We start from the raw sequence: 9035 nt of genomic DNA, 5'->3' as shown, positions 1-9035 counted from the left end.
ACTAGGAGTAAATAAGTACTGAGGAGCTGACCAATTTATTTTTTACATAAATCAAACGAGGAAGTCCAGTGGAATGATAGTGTATTAGCGAACTAATAGTAGGCACATACGAGTACCTATTTAATTTTTTGCTTACGCATAATCCATCAAGCTTCCATTAATTTCATTCCATTGTAAACAATATGTCTTTGAGATATTTTCGACTTACTCACAAGCTTCTTATATACGCAGAAATAATAAGCGCTCCCATTTCATACAAATTCATACAAGGTCCTCTGCTTTGTAGATTAACATAGGTTTTAACAGTAGGTACCTACAACGTAATATTGTTCTTATTATAATATGTAAATATCTATGCCATTATTGCGCAAGTTATAATGTAGTAAAGTTATATACACATTATTACGTGTAATGACTAAATTTTTATCAGTACAGGTACGTACCAAAAAAAATCCAATATTGTAAACGTTATACTTAAAATAAAGAACCAACAGTGACTTTCAGATTCAGATTCAGATTTTTTTCTATTGTATCTTTTGGGAGGGTCTTAAAAAGCTGGATGCGTCCACACGTTGCTTATATTATAAAACAGTGCAATAACGGTTTTAACTAAAAATCTATCAATTTATTTTTCTGATAATCCTGAAAAACTATAACATTACAAGTCATTTAACTCTGCCTTGGTATTACTAACCCTTAGCGAATCTAGAATCGAAGGGCAATATGTGAAAGCGTTTTACAGCCGCGTTGTGCTCTTATGGCCCATTACCACGGTCAATCGCTGTTTACATTCCATTTGACGGTAACACACTTACCCGGATTGGTATTCTTACGTGTTTACAACTGATTCCATCCCTTACAAGTACTTTGGGGTCGTATAAGTGATTTTGTGAAAACTACAGTTACTTACATTCACGACAAGGCCAGTATTAAAGAAACGATTTTTATTTTTTTTATCGCAGAAGCCAGAAGGACTAATGTTTTTTGAAGGATGGTAATGTACTTATGTATTTGGCATGCTCTACCAACGGTTTAACGGAGCCAAACATATGAGGTTTAATTTAATTTCTTCCAATCGTAGAAGCGAGATAGACTTGCTTATAAGACTTTAAAGGCCTGTTAGATAAATAAATAAGTGAGCAATTTACTACCTAGATTTTTTTTATAATATAGGAGTAGCAGACGAGCATGCAGTCCACCTGATGGTAAATGGTTACTGCCGCCCACGGACATCTGTAATCAACCCCAGATAGGATTAGATTAGATATTCCTACCTGAGGCCGGCCACAGATGCGCCGCTACCCCTGAGGACTGAATGCTCGTCTGCTACTCCTATATAATAATAAAAAAAACAATACATAACATGTTTCGTATCTTTCAGCTATAATACATTATTTCCGTAATTCTCAGCGTATCATGAGTGTATATTTTACGTTTCTGGCATTTTAACTGGTACTTAGGGAACCTCGGAACATTAAATCATGTACGTGAGAGCGGAACACACCGCAAAACTTGCTTACAAATAACTCAATCTAGAACTCCTTTATAACTTACTAGGATTTTTATTATGTGCTGAAATTTGTAGGTTGTAAAACCATTGTTGTTTTGTCGCTAAGATTTTAGCAGTAAAGTATCAAATTTGGGCTCTACGAGGGGCTAATCAACCCGATACAGAGAATAACGCTATCCTCATATAGATACAAGAAACAAAATGTAACGTAAAAAAAACTTGTGATTTAATTATAGATAAAACCTTTTTATTATAACCTTTGTAAGTACAATCTGCATCTACTTCTAACTTTTTAAATCAAGTTTAATAGTATAGCTTATAAATTTAGTACATTATAATACGATACCTCTTTATAACAAGTGTCAGGCGCTGCTGTATTCTGTTTCATAGAGGTGGTAAAGGAACGATACTTATACAAGGTAATCCAACTTATCTTGACTTCAGGGGTATCGACGTAACTGCAGGCGACATGCTGAGTGATGATCCCTCTTTGTGCTTTACAATGAGTGTCAGGCGCTGCTGTATTATATTTGAAAGATGTAGTAAAGGATAAATATTTAAACGAAGTAATTTAACTTAAAACTTCAAAGGTAACTACGTAACTGCAGCAGACGTACTGAGTAATGAAGTTTAGCGGAGTTAACACTTTGAACGCTTAGGGCACCACGTTCAGATTATCTTTGTTTCTCTGTGCACCCGCAAGTAAAGTTTGTGTAAAAGTATTATGTAAAGACACCTCTTTGACCTACATAAATACTTGTACACAAACACTTTCATGTCAAAAATTAGCTATCTATATGGCCGGAAATTGCATAAACTGCAAGTTAACGATGTTTTAAACCATATATAGGCAATTGCCGGCCCGCGGACCAGCTGTGGCTCATCTTAACGTAGGATTCAGCCCGCGACATGTTTTAGGGGGTGCCAAAAAACTTTAATATTTTCTGCATCGACCTATTTTCTGATCAGTAAAAATCTACTTGAGCCTGGGACGGTACTTTTGGGGGCGGGCAAAGGCCTTTTTGTTCTTCCATCGACCTATTGAGAGAGCTTAAACCCACTTTACGCCTTTTTATTACGTAGTAGCACATACGTTCATCAACTTCGATAATATCCTTTTTGGAGGCAACTTTTAAAAGGTTTCCAAAAGCCTTAAATCCTTCATTACGAAAGGTGTAAACGAGAGTAAGATGGAAACGGGTTAATAAGAAATAATTTCAGGGACGTGAGAATCGATCCCAATTAGTTAAAAAAATTACTCGTCTTTATTTTCCTGTTTCTCTAATAAAACAATTTTCCCTACTTACATTTCCAAGAAATAATTACGTTCTAAGTATTAGATATTTCGCTTCATCGCGCCGAGGATACAATTTACGAACAATAGTTACTCAGATAGCAATTTTAAACAAATTGTGATGTTCATTAACGTTACGAAAATTAATTAATTTGCTACGTTGTTACGTACTTCGACTTCATATTTTAAAATTTATTTAGATAACACGTATAATACGCTACGTTATTGTTTTTCATTACTTTACGTTTAGGGCCGTTTTAAGGAATTTGGTGGCCTCTGGGCACACAAGAATTGAAGGCCTCGTTGGAATGTAATAAAAGAAAACATTCTTTTTTATAATAGGAGTAGAAGATGAGCATGCAGTCCACCTGATGGTAAGTGGCTACTGCCGCCCATGGACATCTGTAATCAACCCCAGATAGGATTAGATATTCCTACCTGAGGTCGGCCACAGATGCGCCGCTACCCCTGAGGACTGGAGCTGGAACGCCTCGGAAAAGTCTGTCTCCCTTACCACACCCTTCAAACCGGAACACAGCAGCGCCTAACACTGCTGTTATTAGGTAGAAATAGGTGTGACGGTGGTGCCGCCGGAGTCTAACTACAAAGGGTTCTACCACCTTCAGAAATAAAAACACTACCACATAAAACCTTCATAAAAACACTACCACATTATAATTAGTTAGTTCTAAACTAAAAAGTTTAAATCTAGTGACTTAAACTAAATTTGTATTTTTATTTAAAATTCAACATTCTAATTTGTCATGTAAGTGAATATAGGCTTTTCGGGGACGGTCCGTGAGTACCCTTAGGGTAAAGACGGAACGTTATAGTGTTGTCTGACCTCTGTTCTCTCAAATATCACCTCCTTTGAACCTTCCTCTTTTATATCAAAGCGCCAAAGTCAACTAAAGCAGCGATAGTTTCAATTTTGGTTTCTTTGCTAAGGTCCAGGATTCAAATTCTAAGCTAACATTTTGATTGCGGATAACCCAGCAGTGGGATGTAGATGGATTTATTAATTGGAGAAATTTAGTTACTTATCGTAAATTGCTCTATCTCTGCATACGTCTTCGCATTAATAAGGTTAATCTCGTTTTATATTACTCATAATATTAAATAATAACACTTATTTTCATAAAATATTGCAAGATTTATAATATTTGTTATTTTTTTCAATACTAATTGCAAATCAACATGGCAGCGCATTTTATAACTCAGCTCTTGTGAAAGGAAAATTTTTACTTGATTACGTCACTAATGGAAAGAAAACTTCACTTAAGTGAATTTGATAGTTGCCAGATGAATTAAACTTCAATATTTCATCTCTACTTCACTTTATAACTTCAGTTCGTTTTCAGTACCTCATACAACTTTCGTTATAATTCAAGACAATTATTTGCATACAAAGCTTTGCTTTGTGGCTCCTTTTCGCTCTCTGGACATAATTGAGTTTCAGTCTTTTGCGCCTCTGTTGCAGTGTAATTAAAGTTTCTTTGTACAAAAAAGTAGATTGTCTAGATGAAGTTTGTCACTTGTGATAAGGGAAAGGGGCTTAAATAAGGCGTTTCAACTTAACATATACATAACGATTTTAGTGTAAATTTCCTCTTACCAGACATTATTTGCGCTTCAAGCTCTTAACATAATTTGTTGAACCATAATATTAGAGTAATAAATATTTATTTATTATAAAATGCATATTTTTTATTCTCATTTTAGTACAAATAAAACCCTGTTCTTATAACTTTGTCTAAATATGAATTTATTTTGAAATTCCCAGTTTTATTAGGATATATAAATCCTATATAAAATTAACATAAGAGACGCACTGCATCGACATAAATATTGATGTTAAATTTCTTTTGAAAAAACCTACCTGGTGTACATGGCATGGGTGCATACATGGCATCTTAAGCGCCACTCGTCATACGCAAGTCGGCGCATATACATAGAGGGCGACGTCTAGAGTGGTAAGCGGTAAGATTGGCGGACGATTGTCAAACTAAAGGCGATACAGAAGAAGACTTGGCGTGGTGTCCTGTGATTCTGGTGTGTGTGTACGCGTATATGTGTAAAGTGTTTGTGAACTCGTACTTAGAATATCTGATTAATCAAATAAGCCCTAGCTCTCAATGTAATAACCGAGCGAGTTATCTTCCAGCATCATCATCAGACCCTGGATCTAATCTAAGACCAGAGTAAATGCCAATCAAACGAATTTAAAGTTGATGGGATTGGATCGCATAATAACACAGTTTTCATGGCCACCTTCCAGCATCATTATCTAACCATGAATATTCGAATTGTGTTAATTTTATAATACGGACACATTATTCTAGTCATTAGTAAGTATACAAGTATTCCGATGGCGTTTCTGTCATAAGCATGTTAAATTACTATATCATGACTGAGCAAAATTTTGGCATAATAGATCAGAGTTCTTGGGTCATGCAAAAAGTTTCATAACAAAATATCACCTGAGTGCTGGAGGATCATCAGTCATGTTGCAAATATATTATGTTACTGCGGAACATAAAATGTGACGGTGAAATGGAAACTGTGTCCTTTAGCAAACCAAGTAAGCTTGTGTTATGCGTATGTGTTGTGTTATGTCTTCGTATCTCATTTTCACGTATATATTTTAACGATATAGATTAATAGAATTTTAAGAAATAAAGAATTGTTTGTAACTTTTATAGATAATCATTTTTAATTTTTATTAAAAAAAAAAAAAAAAACTAGTAACATTGAAATAAATTCCTTCTAACTTCAAAATGGTGTTTCGTCATGGGTCATCGAACTAAATAATTTGAAACCTTAAGTGACATACGACCACTGTGACTAGAAAGTGCTATCAGGCAGTCTGTTTGCCCTTTCGTACCTTAACTTTCTGTTAGTGTAAATAAATAAAGTGCCTAGAATCCCCGTTTGCTATAAGGCACAATATAGACGTACTCTAGAACAGCGTAGGATCTACATTTGACTTCTAACTTCTAAAACAATCTGATATTGTAAACATTTACGAGTATAATCACGTAGTACCGCTTTTTGCCAAGTCGTAAAAATACACTTTATGCAAATTGTAGGCAGTTCTTACAGAGACTTGAAATAGCAGAAATATAAAAACTCCGGAGACATTGCCTTGCTTAAGTACACATAAAATTGGATGAGAGAAATTAACACACTTGGGACTATGTTCTATGTAATTCAAGCCTACACTACACCGTAGGTACAATTTACAATTAATCTAATAACTTGAGAGAGTACCCAATTATGTTAATGGAACACTCAGTTTTCAGCAATCCTTGTCGCCTCGTGCGTGCTTAATATTAAAAATATTTGTATGTATAGAGTTATTTCACAAAAATACTTTTTGACGATAAAGGAATTAAAAAATCGTATAAAAACAAACTCTTCTTTAATCAGGTCACGACAAATTTCAATAATATGTTTTGTTTAATGTGTGTAATACAGCAATCTAAATTTTAACTGCCTATATAAAGGGTCAAATAGCTTTTAAATGTAGGAAGTAACCGAAAACAGCTGAGTAGATGAACAAACGGCTTAGCAATAGATTTATTTTTGTAATCAAAACAACAGAATTTGTAACGTGAGTGACACAATAGGAAAACCAATATTAAAAGTCATAAGAAGCCTGTTAAAATAATCTGAAGACTATTTTACAGTCGTTCGTAAAATGATTTTTGCTCGTTACATAAAATATTTGACATTGAACTTGGGACGTCTTGTCACAAAAAGAAATAAAATTCGAATAATATTTCGTTACAATATTAATGGCCGCTTTTAAGGCTTCTGTTCCTTTTATTACGTTTGTAGAAAAGTTGTTATTGTATATTTTAGCATATATGTGTCACGTACGATAATACTAAGAGTGAAATATTTGTAAGAGGTTTTTATATAAAACTAGAAGTGCCCGCGACTTCGCTCACGTTAATAAACAATGACATGACATACATATAACTGAAAATGTTTACCTTCATTGAAATGACGGTGGCGCCATCTCTGGAAAATTGGTCGTACCAACTCAAAATCCTTCGTGGGCTCATGCACAACAACTTAGCTAAAGATCATCACATGATCAAAAGCACATTTAAGGATTCTATAAAAGACATAAAGACAAAGTCATTTTTATAAATATAGATTGGAGTAGGAAATGATCTTGCTTGTTTAATGGTGATCACAGGCAAACATGGCCATGTAAGGACAGATGTTACCTGAAGTTGATTTTATAGATTCGTTGCCACTCCTGTACCCTTACCATGAGTTTTTACGTTTTGACAAATATGACTGTTTTGAACAAATACTGTTTACGTATTTGCCCATACAAATTCCAATCAACGCCCCTAGCGGATTGTATCAGAACTATAGTGTTAATATCATCAGCAACCCATTATTGTCTCACTGCTGGGAATGGGTCTCCTCTCATAATGAGAAGGATTAGGCCATAGTCCACCACGTTGGCCAAGTGCGTATTGGTAGACTTCACATACCTTTGAGATTTTTTTTTTATAAATCACTCAGGTATGCAGGTTTCCTCACGATGTTTTCCTTCACTGTTTAGCAAGTGATAATTAATTTAATTTTGAAAAATCAGAGGTGCCTGAGATTTGATCCTGGGACCTCTCGATACAGAGGCCGAGTTTCTTAGCCACTAGGCTATCACAGCTATAGTGTCAATAACGTAACATTAAACGTCTCTCTTTTTTGCGAATATGTAAGGCAGACAAAAAGACTTGAGCACTTACTTATTGTTACGTTTACTCAGTCTACTGAAGCAAACGGAACAAAATAATAGATTGAGTAAACGTAACGTAAAACTGTGGGATGTTTTGAAAACTCATTGTAAGGGTTCTGAGGACTCAGATTGCCGCGACATTTGTAAGTTGACCGACATTCACATCCGTCCGTCCTTCTTCTGTACTTCCTCAATTTAATACGATATTTATTTATACCAAAATAATTACCCACATACGTTAAATCAATTTTTTTTCGTTAAAATACCTTTTTGACCTTTAGTTACTAACTAAAGTTTCATGCTCCTTTGCCAATATCAGAGTTCGTTATTAACTAAAGTGGAAGTAGAAAATCAAGTCTCTACTAGAAAATCAGGTAAGCGAAGTTTTAGCAAACTATTCCTATAACTCCATTGATTTACCTTTGCCACCTGGCTGGAATGCCGCCGCTGGAATGACTTTCATGCTCGTTATTAAATCCTCCAGTAACCAAGTAACCAAGTAGGAACGTCTAAGTATAAGACACAAAACCTAAATACGTAAACATGAAATTATTTCCACAGTATATAACCTTCGTATTACAGCGAAATAACGCTATTATAAAAATTAATTATTCAAACATATTTCTCAATTTATCCACCGACTTCTATTACGACACATTAATTATATCTCATACAAACAACATTGTTGTTTATACGCAATCTCGTTATAAACTCAACTCACTCGATTGCCGACGGCATTCTCATTACCAAGTGTAAATTTACTTGGAGAACGACAGTGGGTCAGGAACGGATAAATTACTGAAACAACTAAAGTCACTTCTTCTCTGAGTAATTTATCTGTTTTATTCGCTCAGAAGTAGTTAAGCTGTACAATTAAGGCGGAAACTCTAGATCTGTTTAGTCTTCGGTTTGTTAAAAGAAAATACTTTTCTTTCTTACAAAGAAAGCCAAAACCGAGAATGCAGGTCAGTTGATAGTAAGCGGTCACTATTGTCCATAAAGAACATTAAGAACAATGATTCTACCTGAAGCCAATGACAGATGTGGTGCCCCTCATGAGGAATAAGATCCTCTCACTTCTGTAATCAACCCCAGATAGGATTAGATATCCTACCTGAGGTCGGCTACAGACACGCCGATACCCCTGAGGACTCAGCTGGAACGCCTCGGATACGTATGTCTCCCATACCACACCCTTCAAGCCAGGACATAGCAGTAACACATACATAGAAGTAATAGGTGGGGCGGTGGTGGCGTCGGAGTCGAACCACAAACTCTTCTGTCACCTTCACATATTCTGCAACCTTCACAATTATGTATGTAAATCAGCTACCGTCTTCACTCTTCCACCGAAGCACTAGGACTCTCACGCTATAAATAGGTATAGCCGTGGCACCTCTTTAAAACGAGGAAATTCCCATTAACGCCTCTGTTTACTCATGTACGAAACGAATTTGAAGTTAAATGAACGA

Source organism: Epargyreus clarus, unplaced genomic scaffold (assembly GCF_041222505.1).
Source record: "Epargyreus clarus isolate Ecla_fem2 unplaced genomic scaffold, WU_Ecla_fem_2.2 ptg000024l, whole genome shotgun sequence".
NCBI lineage: Eukaryota > Metazoa > Arthropoda > Insecta > Lepidoptera > Hesperiidae > Epargyreus > Epargyreus clarus.
Note: the sequence above shows the minus strand (reverse complement) of the source record.